Source organism: Aythya marila, assembly GCF_965140915.1.
Source record: "Aythya marila genome assembly, chromosome: 6".
Lineage (NCBI taxonomy): Eukaryota > Metazoa > Chordata > Aves > Anseriformes > Anatidae > Aythya > Aythya marila.
This window is the reverse complement of record NC_139047.1, coordinates 39,094,001-39,111,088: the sequence shown is the minus strand read 5'-3', so window position 1 is coordinate 39,111,088 and position 17,088 is coordinate 39,094,001. Positions and strand designations below refer to the sequence as shown.

Sequence of the window (17,088 nt, the reverse complement as noted above, 5' to 3'; positions counted from 1 at the left end):
GTGCTCTTTAAAAAAAAGAAAAAAAAAAATCAAAGCAGTAAAGTTATAACCATTGTCCTGGGCTATGGGTAGCACAGAATGGATAGACAGGATGAAAGTTTGAGAATCCCAACCTTCATTATTGTGGAGGCAGCACACACTAACAACCCCAGTACATGTAAAAGAATAAAAATACAATAAATAAGGAGTTACTATTAATTAATATTGCAGATTGTTATGATGTGTTTAATACTTTGAAAATAGCACAGAAGCGGTATTGATGCATCTCCTGCACACGTACCAAACTCACTTCCTTCAGAAAAGGAAAAACTCATAAGATACAACATTACAGTAATAAAAACTTAGATTTTCAGAAGCAGCTCAATATTCTTAGAGAAGGCACACAATACGAACAGTAGCTTCCTTCTCTTCATTTCACAAAGAGTAGCTTACACTGCAAGCAGTCTACGGGCTACCTTCTGGGACGGAGAAGGAAAAATCACGCGAGTACCACACTGCTGTATATCAAAGCACGCGAGCTCAGCTCCTTTTCTTTCTTCCCTCACATTACCACCTTCCAAAGGGATCAAACCACAAACAAGGCAATATAAAGATGGTTATGCCAGACGCTGTCCTCCTCCCAGACCAACACAGGCAAGCCCAGGCTACGTGTATCTTCTTCTCCCACCACGCCCCAGCACCCTCAAGGCCCCAGCAAAGCCTTTCGGACCCAGCCCAGCCCCCCCGGCTCAGACTCCGGTCTCTGAGGGAGAGGAGGCCCCAGCGCAGCGCCATGCTGCCGGCCTGCCCGCCGGGCCCCGAGGCAGCTCCTGGCACGGCACAGGGACCAGGCATCGCCTCCACTCATCATGCTCAGCTGAACTCAGCCAGTGCCACGTCTGGGGAGATGGAGCCAGCTTTCTCTCAAACAGCGCAGAGCTTACGCTTGGAGAATACACAGAGTGCTATCACACGGTTCGCGTGTCACGTTTCATGTGAGCCTGCATGCTGAGTGTCTGGTGATACCTATTTTTGAAACATTTTCATTCATTTTAAGCTTGCAGTACAATGGTAGCCAAGCTAAGATCTCCTAAAGTAACCTTAAACCTGGCTTACATCTAAAGCTCCAGAGACCCCTGCTTCTAGAAGAAAAAGTTAAACAGCATTAAAGAAAGCAGAATAAAAAACTGCTCCAATATTTATGTAAGTTTGAAGAATTGAAGTGGCAGATTCAACTTGAAGGCTTTGGAAAAGAAAAAAGTAATCTTTTAAGGCCTTTCTTGCAAAAATCAACTCTTTCATCAAGCCATAATGAGCAAAAGAATCATAGATTATGTTTCACTTCCCTGGGTCATACCTGGATTTTTACATCACTTTCCACCACTCTTTTATGACAACAACTCAGTGTTTCAGGTTTCTAAACAGACTGTTAAATTTGCTAGCATATCATTAAGTAATAAAACTACACATTCAAGCTTTCCCTTCACTTGGCAAAATTTATTAAGAGATCAAAACGTCAAATCCCAAACGCCCTCACAAGTTACAGAGGGATACATCCCTTTGTGTCCTGACCTGCAAAGGAACCAGCGCAGTGTCCCTTATGTTCAGAACTTCCAGGTGAGAAACAAACACAATTAAATCACAGAATCATGGAATGGTTTGGTCTTAAAAATTACTCTTTATTCCAAAACAACAACAACAAAGGAAATTCACGATTCACTAGAAGAGCTGCAGTGAGGCAGATTTCATAGAATCGCAGAATGGGTTGGGCTGGAAGTGACCTTAAAGGCCATCTAATTCCAACCCCTGCCATGGCAGGGACACCTCCCACCACTACACCAGGTTGCTGGTGTACAGCTACACCCCCTCCAGCCCCCACAACTCATCTGTAGTAGATTTCTGTAGAATCCATTCAAGGAAACATACACCTGGACTAGTCGAAAAGTATCGTCACTTCTCTGAACAGAAAATATACCCAATATTGAGTCTCATAATAACACTCAAAGGAAAACCAATCAAATTAGTTACTAATGAAGATGTCAGTGTTAAATGTACATCTGTCTCAGTGTTAAGAGGCGTACTTAGAGAGCTGCACCTTCCCAGACAGGCAGTTGTTTTAACTGCTGTTCCTTCAATTAACACATTTCTTGGCAAAGTTACTGATTTTCTAATCTTGGTATCAAGATTAGACAGCTGTTGGCTTTGATCCTACAGACACTTGGGTAAGCACTGAACCTAACTCCGAGGTGTAAACTCATTCACTCCGGCTGCCTGCTGAGCTCGGGCGATGCAGTGCACAAATGGGATGATGCTCCCCACAGCCCAGCCCAGTGCCTGCCACCATACCTCCCTCAGGCACACAGCTTGAAGAAAGCAATCACCTAAATTCCCAACTCCTATTCCAAATTTTGAAATTCTCCACTTAAAAGCCAGAAGAACAAAAGCGGTGACACTAGCTCTAGGCTGGATTGGCTGCATTTACATTTTCCATCTAGAAGCAAGCACGCAAGAGAAATAAAGCTGTTCAGCTTGAAGTCTGTAGTCTGAAATAACCTACACCAATGCTGAGAAGAGCAGCCCTTCCCTCCTCTTTACTGTGAAAGCTCACTCAGATGGTTTCGTGAAACCACAAAGTGAGTTGGATCGATGCAAACCAAGCCACCAAAAACATTCCAATCAGTTTGTGGCAGAGACCATCTCTTCAGGCAACTGCAAGGATTTGCTCGAGGAAATCTTTAACCACCCCTTCAGAGAATACCTGTTGCCTCCGCCATGTACACTTAGCTCATCAGCCCCTACCACACAGAAGCACTAACTCCTGAACACCTCTCAGATGTTCTTTTGTACAAAGGCAGCAGACTTGTTGGCACTCCAGCACAGATGATGGGTCACATTCACCAGGTTTCTTTAGTAATTTGCCTATCTTGGTATTCCCACTTGTCCTCCAATCATGCACTGAAGCCGCAGTTGCCAAAATGGGTAATTCTTTCTCTTCTGTCTGACTGAATGGTCAAACAGCTGCAAAGCAAATAGGTCCAGTGAGTTATCTGACACAAAGCTATGCTATGTTTCCTCCCGTGTGTGTGTGTGTGAGTGGAGGGAGTAGGATGGCGTTTTTCTGAACCAGCTGATCTTGTAGCCATGTGTAATCACTGATTAAATGAAAGAACCAGAATACACAGTTGAAGAGAAAGAAGAAATGCAAGAAATCACTAAATTGAGGGGAGGAAGCCACACTTTAATTCTTCACTCTAGCTAGTCTCTAATCCCTGCCTTTCACTGCTCCTGCTGTTACTTTCACAGCGATAGCCAATACATTTGCCAGCATTGACTAACCCCTGTCCAGGCAGGAGACGGGCAGGAAGCCAGAGACTTTTCCAGTTTCCCTGCAAGACATCAGAAGTGGCACTTTTTCACATCTTCCTTCTCACTTCATTTCATATCCCTCTTGCCTTCCTTATGCAGAGGATTTTCCCAATTTTTCCCCCCCTTGCCTATGTTCCAAGCCTCCCAATACTGACCTGAAGCCAGTAATAAAAGCCACCGAAGTAATTTCTGCTGAAGAGGTAATATGATTCTTATGAACACTGTTGACTAGAGTAGGATAGACTGACAGTACACATGATGAGGAAAAAAACCCAAGCAACGTCTTATTAAAAATCCTTGTGTGTCTAGCTACAAGTTTAAATCAAGCAACAGGAGTAGATGAGGACATCAGAGCTACTTCATTGGTACAGAAGAAAAAAGCTCCAATAAACCAAAGCCAACTTGCTGGGACATGGACATATTATTTATTATACAATTAAGTTATTCATATAAATCCGCACTTAAGTGACAAGGCACATTTCAGCCTCAAAGACTTTTCTCTTTTGATCCTTTGCAGTATATGTAAAAATTGAAAACAAAACTAGGCTTACTACATTTCCACAGTTTTTAGATGAAGACCCAATTAAATTTTATCTGATTTTATGAGTTACTTCATAGACATGTCAGTACATTTCTAGCTATGAGTGGTTCACGTTAGCTCCATCCTGCTACAGGGATGGAGCGCTGCTCGCCCGTGCAGTAGGCGGTGATTTACATTCTCCAGCTTGGTGCAACCAAGTGACTGAGCTAAAATAAACTGTGTTATGTCTACCAGCCAGTAGTTATTTGTTTGGATGAAAAGACAGCAGATGACAACTTATCCACTTGCAAAGATGACACAAGCAATGAAAAAATGGATTTTATGGATCAAACACAAAAAAAAATAGTTTTAAAATTTCCAAACACAGCAAGAGTCAAGATCCTTCAAATATCACACTATAGGCTCAACGTTTTGTTAGGACATGACCTTTCTAGATGGACATGGGTAGTGCACAAGCTTCGTACACATGGACTTAATTATTTGATGAAAATAGGGAAGTAAATATACTATCTGATGAAAATGTGGAAGAAATTGACTTCTAAAATGACAGCCCAAAAAAAATACCTGCACAAGTTGCACAAACAGCTCCTTGGTAATGAAAGAAACCTACGTGCAACTGACGCAGTGCCTGAGAAAGGTGGGAGATGTGTTTAACTATCTTATTGTGAAAGGTGGTCTCTTCATCATCCCCTTTTCTTTTCAAAATACATTTTTCCCTCCTTCCTTCCATGTCCAAGCGCAAAAGGCAGCTGGTGCTATATCCTTTTAAAAATGTTTAAAAGGATTACCCTAGTTTTTGGCTAAATGTATTTTTGTTACAGCTCCTAGTACAAGACAGCCCTTTTTTTGGCCGATGGCAACATACTTTCACTTCGTCCTAGTGAGCAGGCAGGATTCTACATCCCCAAACATCCAGTTGTAACATGCTCGCAAGATTAGTATTTTTATAGCTTTCAAACTAACCATTCAAAAGAAGAGATCAGACAGGTATAGCAAGACAACCATTTTGAATAAGTGTATATTTACGATCATAGCCTTCAAGGCCTGAGGCACCATTTGTAGCTCACCTTAAAAAAAGAAGAATCTTTGTCATCTGAAGGATGTCTGGAGAGCGTTCACGTTTCACACGTGTAACACAGAAGAAGCCATTTGGCAATAAGACGACCTTTCAATAATTAAGTCTACAAGGCTCCAGTGCCTTAAAGAACACACAAATGACAGACCCCAAATCTGAATCTTTCCTTTGGACCATCCCAAATCTGCATTGCCCTGATCTACCAGAATATTGGAATCCACGGCTATTTAGAACATCAGGCAGTAAGAAATAACGTGAATTTGTCACAAGAAAATTATATCAAATCTACCTAATTTTGTTTTTTGACAAGAGTGCTAGAAGAAATACATCTGGGATATAAAGCTTTTGATGCTGTCATGTGGCCTTCTTACAAGCAGCCTAGATAGCTTAGGTGAACATATCGTGGGGGAAAAGGGGCAAACAGAGCAACTTGTTAAAAGCTGTAGTCAGAGCAGCCGCTAGTTCAACTGCATTGAAAGGCACGAATTGTCATTCCATCACAGGTCTGGTACTGCCTGGACGTGGTTAACTAGGGTGATAAGTGGGAGCCAACACCATTATTAACACTTTCTAGATGATGGCTGCGGTCCAGGGAAAGGAGAACATCTATTGCTTAATGGTAGGGTCGGCATTCAGAGATCATGAACAACAGAATCACAGAAAGGATTGGGTTGGAAGTGACCTTAAAGGCCATCTAATTCCACCCCCGTGCCATGGGCAGGGACACCTCCCACCACTACACCACATTGCCCAAAGCCACATCCAACCCAGCCTTAAACACCATTTTCTTACCAGGTATCACACCTTATCCAATGATATTAATAATTGTGTTACTCTCTCTTCTAAATAGGATGCTGGGGTGCCTCTTCCTCCTTTCCAAAATCAGACAAACTTTATTTTTATACTTCTTCGTAACTACAGATAACACAACAATTAAATGCTCACGCTTATGATTTAAATAAGCTTGATAATTAACATTGATATATTTAAATTAGATAATCTATTTACCACCAGAAAAGCTAGACTTAGTTACACTGTGCTTTAACATGAAGCTCAAAATAAGCGTTTTAAAACACAGCTATCAAAACCAAATCCTCTCAGTAACATAAAGTAGCTGGAAAATTACGCAATTTTAAGTCTTGAAATTCAACAACTAATTACTGGTGAAGGGGATTTCCATTTTCAAAACAGAAAATGCCTGCTCTTGCTTGCACTCCACAAGTCCAGGAAAACATCAATATAATAGCTCAGGAAATGCACTCAGGGATGACAGCAGCAGAAAAGAATGCACTTCCAGACTTGCAAGATTGCTATTTCATATAATGCTAAAGCAGTAATTGTAGTTAGAGGCATATCTTTCCATTTTTAGAATGACTTACTTTTGCTTTATAAAAAATATATATACAACTTCTGATAGCTGAAACTTGAATGGAGCTTTCTGAACACTGCAAAGAAAGGAACAGCAAGTGGCTGACAGGAAAGCACCCCAACCCAACCCAACTCTGAATACACATCAGCAGAGAAAAGTGCTAAACACACTCCTACTTGAAAGAGAAATAAACAAGAAACACCCCTGTTACTACACCACAGGAGCTGAAAGTGTTACACTTATTTATGCTAGGCAAAAAAGGAAACACTTCGTCCAGGAGTCAGTTATCTCCTCAATATCACAGGCAGCAGAGGAAATTACAGATGTTAACAGCATCTACCTAATTGCATTTTGTGCTTTGCTGTTTGGGAGAGAGATCATTTCAAACCCAAAGTTTTTTAAATGAAGCACTCAGCAAAGGCATAGAAGAGGTTCGACAAAGGGTTTAACCTCTTTACTTTTTCTTTTAATGCTCACCTAATTCACTCTCTCTCAGTGAAGTTCGCTTAGGACCAGACAGGTAAAGCTGCAAACGACAGAGCAAATGTTGTCTCAACATGCCCAGCAAAGCAGGGGCACAAGCAGGGGCTCAGAAACCTGCTTTACACTTCTCTTGGTTTACAGGACTGTACAGAGTTCCACTGTTGTTTTTTGTCAAACGGAAACAATAAAAACTAAATTGTTTGCATTATATACTCCGCACACGTCTGCACATAAAAGATGTTATTTGAAGAAATAATTAAGAAGTTTCTCAGTCACAATGGCAAATACAGTTTATAACATTTTTCTCTACAGTAACACTGCTAGTTAACTCCAAGTAGCTCTCAACACACCTTCTGATGAGTGCTGTTAGAATCTTTTTTTATACATTTTAAAAATAGATTTCATCGAGGCTATAAACGCAAACTTCAGAAGAACATAACCAAATACGGAGAGGTAAACATAGGCACGCTCACACCGCCTCGTCCCGCTCTTACCCGGCTTTCATACTGATGCTGCTGCTGCCTGCCAACATCCTCCTGCCAAGGCACAGGAAGGATTTGCGCCAACAGGTTTGTCAGATACATGGAAAAAGCCAGACGTCCCTTAACTTGCACTTTACAGTCAGCTCGGGATAGCGCTTGCTCACCGCTGAACTGACGGGATAACGTGCCCGTGCTGTCCTGCCTCGCTTCGGTCCTCGGCCCAGCTGTGCCAGCACTCAGCGCCCCACGGAGGGGCACGGCCGGCCGGGGAGCCCCAGGGGGAAGGCCCCTCACGGGCAGGTGCAAGGTTTTCAAATGCGAGGTCATCGCCATCGCTACCCCTATCCCCAATGGGCACAGGGAGCATAAAGCATTTATCTCCAGGAAAACCTCGTGGTACTGTTACATGCCCAAACGGCCACAGCGGGTCGGTCACTGGCTGCATACTCGCTGTCACCAGCTAGCGCCTCGCCAGACCTTGTTATCCCCAAGGAAACAGGAAGGCTCAGCACCCACATCTAATGCACTTCAGATACACCACCGGGATTTGCGCAGGGCATATTAAATCTCACAGCCAGGAACGGACGTGTCTGGCCTCGAGGTGCAGCGCAGGGAACAGGGCGTCCTCACGCCCTGGCTCCCCAGTGCCACCTCAGGCCACCAGGAAAGCTGCTCGGTGCGGAGCGGTGCGGCCCGGCCGCCATGCTGTCCCCGTGAGGGGCAGGCTGGTGCCGCTTCACAGTGCCGCACCGAAGGAGGACTGGACTTCCCGACTCCTGGCCAAAGCACCCCACAGGCAAGACACTTGCTACAAACGAGCAGCTCTATGCTAAAGGTAAATTCAAACGGCCAGATTAAACACGGTACTCTGTGGTAGGCAACAAAATCAAACGCAGAGGTCCCTTCCAACCTCAACCATTCTGTGATTCTGTGAAAACTTAAACAACAAAAACAACCAACCCCCCAAACACTAAAATGCTATTTCAACTTCTAATGAAAGTAACTTCGTACGCTGCTGAGACACTCGAATACTTCGAGTGAAATGGGTAAGTACAATTTACATTCACCACATGCTGCTGCTTTGATTCACCAACGTTGAAGCTTAGGACTACAAATCCTTGATCTAGATTTTGTTTATAAATGAAACAAAAACAAATCGGGAAAATGAAGACCAACAGATGTGTACTAGTCACCGTGCTACAGACCTCAAGCTTTTTCTTACCACAGCCTTAAAGCACCAACACTTAGTGCTTAGTCATTAAACGATACATACCAGTAAACAGGGAGATACTTCAGAAGCAATGTAATTTCCTTATTTCTTAACTTATTGGCCAGAAACCTAAGAGGAAAGCTGCTGTAGAACATCATACTTTATTTACAAGAAATGCCATACGTTTCGCAGATTTGTACAACAGTGTCTTCATGAAAGTGAAAAATTTTACTTACTGGGGCAGCAGTATGACCTTCAGGTTTCCCACTGAACTCTGACAAACTGATGACCTAACTTCAGTGATGGCCTATTTGCAAAATATGGAAGACTTGGGTCCGTGCCAAGTATAAAATGAAAAAAAAAAAAACACATAAAAGTTTTGCTTAATAAGCTACTGACTCAGTGTCTCCACAAAAGACATTTTCGTGGTGTTTCCAATTTATTAGGTATAAATTCGGTCCAGCAGCGAATTTTAAGACACACTAGCCAAAGAAAAATTCCGAAGATAGGAATAGTCTTGTTATCAGCTTTCAACTTCACAGAGAAGTCATCTCTCTGGAGACTTATCTGTAACTGGTCATACAAATGCATTCCTTTAATCGTGAAAGGGCAAACCTTACAGCATAACCATCAATGCATTTTAGTCAATCTCCAACAGCAGAGAAGAAAAAGCTGCTTGTGGCCTGTAGCCACTCTAAAACTTTGGGGTGGAAGCTATATCAGAAACAAATACTCCTGGAAACTTTGGTAAGATCCAGCTTTTCTAGACTGACTTATGCATGAATAACCATCATAATGGTGGAGTGCAGGTATTCATTTCATAGATATGGTAACTAAAGAGCAGCTAAACCTACAAAAAGATTACTTACTCAACAAAGGTGAGACTAAAAGGTGTAAGAAAAAAATCAGTTTCAGAAACAGCCATGGACCAAGTTGTTAACGACTGATTTAACATGAAAGGATAATTGAAGCAGGCAAACCTGTAACTGAAGTTACTCGACTTGAGAAGAGCAAAACTTGTTAAATAAAAAACAACACAGTTTCCAGCTGAGCTGAGGAGAGCTGTCTGATGCTAGTAAAACAGACTTTTTCAGCATCTGTCCACACTACTGGAAGGAATGACATTCACACAAGCATCTGATGCACACATAAGGCAACAAAGAATTTGCTATCTGGGGTGTATAACTATTTTAAAACAGGTAAAAGTGAAAAAAGTAGAGCACTCTAAGAGGAGAGAAGAAACCTGCAAGTCCATGAAGTTTGAGAATTGTTTTACAAGTCAGATAATAACATAATGATGTGAAAGTTACAGACAAATAGGTGAAAGACTTGCTAAAGCAACACAGAAATTCCATCAGTAACAAAAACACGTCTGTCCAGAAAACATGCCCGGGTGATACCCTAGCGGGTACTGTTATGATCTTGACAGTGGACTCTCAAAATAGAATCACAGAATACCCTGAGTTGGACGTGACCCACAAGGATCATTGAGTCCAACTCCTGGCTCCACACAGGGCCACCCAAAAATCAAACCCTGTGTCTGAAGCATTGTCCAAATGCTTCTTGAACCTCCGACAGGCTTGGGGCCATGACCTGGGAGCCTCTCCCAGTGCCCGACCACCTCTGGGTGCAGAACCTTTCCCTAACCCCCAGCCTGACCCTCCCCGTCCAATCTCCACGCCGTCCCCTCGGGTCCTGTCGCTGTCCCCAGAGAGCAGAGCTCAGCACCTGCCCCTCCGCTCCCCTGTGAGGGGGCTGCAGGCCGCCATGAGGCCTCCCCCAGGCTCCTCCAGGCTATCCCATTAGTATGCCTGATTTAATTTTTCTTGTGGCAAAAAGATACCTTGGTATACAAATAAAATAACTACCACTATAAAGGAAGTCAAACTACTTGAATCACACCAGCTAAACTAGCAGAAAGCAGCCAGCTCATTTGGGCCGCGTTTACAATCAGTGCAGTTCAGGTTCATTTTCTGCTGGAAAATGTTAAGGTCAAAGCATGGTGATTTGCTAGCTTTCATTCCGCGGCAAGTGGTGGGGCCATTTCAATTAGGGAGCTTGAATAAAATACAAGCAAATAGCTTCACACAGTAGCTGAACTTAACTACCAGCGTTATGCCTATGCTTAGCATCCATCCATAGCATTAAAACAACGCCACGTACATCCGGACATCCACAGGATTTTCAGACCCACATGCTGAGGTTCCACACACAGGCTGAGCATTTTTGCTGACCCTTCTGGAGACAGTGATGCACTCATGCCATTCATACACCATCCAGATAGATGGACCAAGGCGTGGATCAGCTGCTGGTAGCTTACAGGGTCCTGCTGGCAAGCTACAACAGCCAGAAACAAACACCAAACCTTCATATTCGGCAGCATCCAGGCCTGTCACAATATTAGCTAAATAGTTTGAAGCTAACCTGCCTAACTTGGCACCTGGCCCCAGGCCTCGCAAGAGATTAAAAAAAAAAATCTGCAAAGTTATTAGTAACACAGACAATCCAGCTTTCTTCCACTTACGACTTTCAGTTGACTTAAAAACAGTGCACTAATACTCCAGGTTTAAAGGTGCAAGTTGACATTTGAAAACAATTAACTAGTTCAAGCCACTGTGTCTCTCTCCACTAGTCTTATGGAGAGACTTCACATTTTAGTTTCACCTGGGATAAAACGGGGATCTCATTCTGTCTGCTCTGTGCACAGTCAAGGTGGCTGAGGCCATAGCAGTTCTAAGCAACCCAAAACACGTAGCACACGAGAAAACCACACAGCTGTAGCTTTGTCATGATGAAGGATAACTTACTTGGGGAGACACTGAATGCCCCCTACCACAGTAAATTTGCACATGTAAATCACTGTTCTATTTGAAGATAAAATAAAAATCTATGCATAAATCCTACACTGTGGAATGTCTGACACCCACATGTTCCTTGATCTAGATGAAGAAGTGATCTTGGCGTTGGCCAGGTGAGACGCACAGTCACTGGATCTCCTAATATACACTGCTAGATAAAACAGGCAACACAGAAATAAAGTCAGCCATTAGTGCCACATCATTCAGTGCTACGAGGTCCACTTCCAGTATACCAGACAAGATGAATTATATTGAGCACTAGCTCTGCTTGCAAGGAAAGGAAGAGCAGAAAGTTAACGTACACTTAAAACCAAAAAGAGGCAGTTTGTACACAAAGTTGTAACTCTTACAAATTCAACACATTACATCATGAGATACCATCACATTGAACTGCTTCACATCACAGAAAAACAAAAACAAAAAAAACCCACAGCACTAGGCAGGGAGTCTGAACTCCGAAGCATGCTACCCTGTCCATCAGCAAGGTCCTTTGAAAGGCAAACTTAGCCACCAGTGCTACTGCAAATGCACCTGCTTATAAGGGATTATTCAATTCATTAAAAATAAGAAAGCATCATATTTCAAACTGTGGCATACCCTCAGATATAAGCATTGCTCCATCTTGGATTGTCTTGTTTCAAACAGAGCCTGAAAAAGTCCAAAAATCAAAGGCATGCAGAAACCTCAGCTACCTACAATAACATAAGGAAAGTGACATTGCATCAGGCTAGAGGTTCATCTAGCACGATAATCCTGACTGAAAATGGCCTGCAGCAGAAAACAGAACCAGAGAAGTAGCAGTTCTGTGTCCCCAGGTTTCTCTCCAGCCACCAGAAATTATAAGATTCAGCTTAATTATGTGAACTTAATGGTAAAACAGATAAAAAGTTCTGACTTGCAGTGACTTTTTAAAAGCTGAGTTAAAGGAAGCAAAATATTCTGAAGGAACACAGACTATTAGCTGTTTCTGAGCTTTTTTTTTTTCCATATTCTAAAGAATCTTCTTTTAAAACCTTTAAACACACAGGTGCCAGATTCTTGCAACAAAACATGCTGAAGAACAGCAGTTATTCATCTGTTGTCTGTGACCAAAACTTGACTCTGAAACACAGGCCAAGCAAAGCTCAAGTGTTTTGAATTTCAATAGACTATACTATTCCATACGGATCTTCACCTGCTGCCTTATTTTCAGGAATTGAGAAGCCTGTTGACAAGTGGCAATATAAAAAGATAGTGCATTAATGGGAGTGTTAATGAAATAAAAGCTGTAAAAATTAGAAAATTTAAGAAGATTATTTACTACCTCTTTGCTCTCCTTCTGTTCCAGGCTGTATAAATTGCCAGAGCAGAGGCTTCAGAGCTGGTAGTTGATTGTTAATGATTGTTAGTAGAGTGACATCACAGGTATCACAGTTAGCATTTATTCTTACTGGGGGAAAAAGCACATGCTACACTTTAATTTAGACTCATTAAGGCTGGAAAAGCCCTCCAAGCTCATCTGGTCCAACCATCCCTTTACCACCAATGTCACCCACTAAGCCATGTCCACCCTTTCCTTAAACACCCCCAGGGATGGTGATGCCACCACCTCACTGGGCAAGTTCTAGTATTAACAGCCATTTTGCTGCCAAGATAAAAATCTCTAGCCTGGATACAATTCTGTGCAACAAGCAAATCATTTTGGTCAGCTACAGGCCATTTTCAAGTGAGGAGGAGGAACCTGCGAAGAAGCTGAGCTCCTGGGCAAGGAGGCACAGAGCAGACATAAGGTTCACGAAGCAGCGTATCACTCCTCCCTTCCTCCAGCACGCTTAAGGCTGCCCACCTAAAGAACTGGAAGGGAGACTGACACGTCAAGGATTTTGAAAGAAAAGCCTAAACAGGCAGGAGGCTGTTTGCTACCCAGACAACAATAATATGCTTTCAGCAAAATGCCTGCTTATTTCAGTGAACCTGGAGGGAAAAGCTTGTTTAGGATCATATAGAACCAATTATTAGCTCAAAGAAATGCAAGAAATACTGAAGAAATTACCCACCTAGCGTTAGTAGTTCTTGATTTGATAAGAAAATTCTGTACAAGTAAAAGAAAGTGTTCAGCTGCTGGATCCTAAGATGAAGTATTTCTGAACTGCTATTGTGATGACAAAATGCAGCTGAAAGAGCTGCTGTCATAAGTTTTCATATAGTGACATTTTTTCCTAGAACACGATCAATCTCAGCATATGCAAACTGCCATTCACAAGGAACAGATAACTTTTATTCCTCTACAGGCACAGCGTCTGCATGGCCAGATACTTTGTTATCACAACACAACCGTAACATAAGCTGGAGAACAAGCAGTACATAAAGACGTTATTCAGTAAATACTGGGGGGGGACACAACTCTGAGATGCTGAGGACTTGCAGGCATTCGTAAAAGCAACCAAAGCAGCAATCTAACAACAGCCTTCCACCCGACTACTGCAGAAATGCTGCTGTTGGTGACAATATTTATCTGTACTGATGTATTCTGATATTAAAGCTGCGTGTAAGTTAACCTGTCTACCAACCTGATCTTTTTCCATCAGCCATTTTAATTTGTGAAGTACTAAGTAACCAACAAACGAGCTCTAATTCAGATGACCTTATTGGAACTGTTAAAATTTGAACATGTTAAGATAACATTATACCAAAGCTATACATAAAATCTTACAGTCAATTTTTTTGTAACAAAAACTATCTGGAGTATTAGCAGAGTAAAGTAGTTTGCTGCTGTAATTTGATGTTTGTGTTACTTTGAGATAAAGGGAAGACACAGGAAAAGTCTGGAAAAATGGCACTTTGGTCATCTTTCCTATCTAAAAACAGTTTTTAAAAATATTACATCTTCCTTCTCTATTTCAAATTTCTGTCCCTCTGATATACATTAATAAATATTTACATTATAGGATATATCAGTGTGCTCGTAATACAAGATAATAATATAGCATAATTAACTATATCATTAAAACAGCTCAAATTTAAGTCAAGGATTTCTAAACCTCGTGAATTCTGCCTTTCCTAAAAGCAAGCAAGTTGCAATTTAATACATTTTGTTTTACACCTATTACAATAAAGCAGAAATAAAAAGTTATGAATAGTCATGAATAGCAACAAATAAATTAAGTTTAATAAAAAGTGTTAACCTCCTCCGTTGCACGACTATGTTTTCAGACATCATCAGTGCAGGAGCAACTGACTGAGGGACAGCATTTTTCCTGCTCCATCCTAAGCACACTGGAGGGGCCAAAAATAAAACTCAGGAGCTCATCAGACAAATCGAAGTGCTGCACTCAGTCTGCCATACTAATTCAAGATATGTTAAGGTACTGGATACTTACTGGATTACTTTTACATGGTGCATTTTGTGTGCTCCTTAAAAATAACTGGTGTGTTCCAGAACCACATGAAAAAACTCTCTTAGTACCAGAAGCCTGATTACGCCCGCCTGATCCAAAAGGCACCCCACAGCAGGCAGTGTTCTCTACCAGAACTCTGGAACCTGCTGTAAAATTTCACGTCTTTGAACCACAGTCAGTCCCCGTGGCACTCTTACTGTTCTGCAGAGAATTCTAAACAACGACTTCTTGTTTTTAAAGTACCTTCTGGAAAATAATTTATTTAATTACAGTGAAACCTCGCAAGTCTCAAGGTATGCTGTCGCTTGATTTATATTAAGAAACAACAGCAAAACTCATGGAAACTTTGTTTCTTTACTAGGTAGTCAAAGTAGCATGAAAGAAATGGACACCTCTCAGGTCTGAGCGCCAGCCTGAAATTTCTGGGTTTGAGGTTTCTCATCTAGTTTGAAGTATGAAGATGCTCCCACAGACAAGTGGATGTATCACACCAACCATCTCATGCGTCATTATTTTCTGTTTCAGCTAAAATGTATCAATGATTATTTTCATGACATTAGCCATCAAGGCAAAGCTTGCTACGAAGGATATACAGCAGAAACGGATGGAAGCAAATTCTGCTAGTGTACCTTACATTAAGGTTGTATCAAACAAGACAGACCAACAGCCAAGCATTACTACTGGAACACAAGCACCCGGGATGAAGGCATTTATTACAAAAAGACATGTTCTTGGTATCTTCTCCTCCACTTATGACGTTTATCTAACTTTGTCTTTTGGTTTGTAAACCCTGTGGAGCACGGAGTTCCCTCCAGCCCCTGTAAGAGGGTATCAGTTTGGATCAGTTTGCACTATGACAGTACAAGCACAGTTTCCTTTTACAACATGCTATCATATTGAAACTGTTATTTCTTAATTAAAAACAAAATTGTCAGACTTCAAAAAAAAAAAAAAAAAAAAAACAAAGAAAACTATTAAATCATTAAGATCTGCCTCCATATTTATCTTTACACTTGAATACAAGATTTGACTAGGCAACTGCAAAAAGACGATCAGTGAACAGCACCACGTGTATGTAATGTTTGTACACAGAGCTTGTTCAACAGTGCTCAAAAATCACCTGGCATTACGTACAGCATCTTGCTCTTCGTTTTATGAATGATATGAAATACTTTCATTTTTAAGCATGCCACAATAACACGAAAGTCATTTACCTCAACTTATTTAAGAGACTAGTGATTTTTTTTTAAGTGAAGTTACTAAAAGTCTGCCATTACAAAGTTAGAGAGTTAATTCTAGGGGAGCATATTGTACTGAATTTCAGCATCCTAGGTAGCATATACCAGCACAAATAGATCCAGGAAGAATTATCTGGGAATTTATGTCCTGCACTCGCGCTGTAAGAGCCGCTGAAAGTTTCCGAAGGAGAGATGGAAGAAAGCGGGGTGCCCGCCTGCTGACCCAGCCGTGCACGCACTGCGTCTCCACACACGAGCAGGCGCTGGTAAGCTCTGCTCCACAGGAACAGGCGAAGGGAAATGATCATTAAACATTTTCACCAATCAGGTTTACCTTCGTGACACACAAATACATGACTGTTTGATTCCCGTTACACAATAACAAAACATACTGCCAATACAAGATGACGTTGACCATGTTTTCGGAATTGAGAAGATTTCCTTTAGGAATGCTAAGGAAGCACTCTGCTGCAACCTATTTTTTTTGGCAGGAAGAGGACAAATCATCAACAAACTGGAAAGTCTCCTGCTCCCATTACATTTCTAGCAGAGATGGCACAAGCAAATCACATAAACAAGTTCAGATGTGGATTAGATAATTTCTATTTGAATGCATGTAACGCAAATGCTTTTGAGTACATTTATACATATACTTTAAAAAGTATAGAAGTAAAAAAACTTTACATATACTTTAAAAAGTATAGCATAGATGGCAGCCTATGGCTTTCCAGGACACTCGTGTGCCATAATGAAGTTTGGTTAAGATTGTATCGAGAGAAAAGCTTTTTTTGCACTCAGAAGCAAACAGAAATGCAGATTTTTTCCAGCAGCTCCCTGCCCGTGTCTTTACGGCTGATCACCACCCGAGAGAACAGCAATGTCTGGCACCACACAGTGCAGTTCCTCCCTTTCCTTGCTTGTTTCCCCAGATCTCTGCTACTTCTTACCTGCCCTACCTGGCACTGAAGGAGTTGTTCCTACCTTCCTGCCTTCAACCCCTTCATTGCCCTCCGGGACACTCTCCCCCTTGCTCCTACTGCCTCTGGAGATGGCTCCAGCTAAGCTCTGGACACTTCTGGACCCGACGGATGCTCTGCTGAGCCACCCAAG

At 41.8% G+C, this 17,088-nt stretch overlaps 1 protein-coding gene across 3 annotated transcripts in view; it reads right to left on the bottom strand.

The window, feature by feature from the left end:
• Positions 1-17,088, bottom strand: part of PKP4 (plakophilin 4) — an 88,944-nt gene that overhangs the window by 67,650 nt on the left and 4,206 nt on the right. The window lies entirely within an intron of this gene.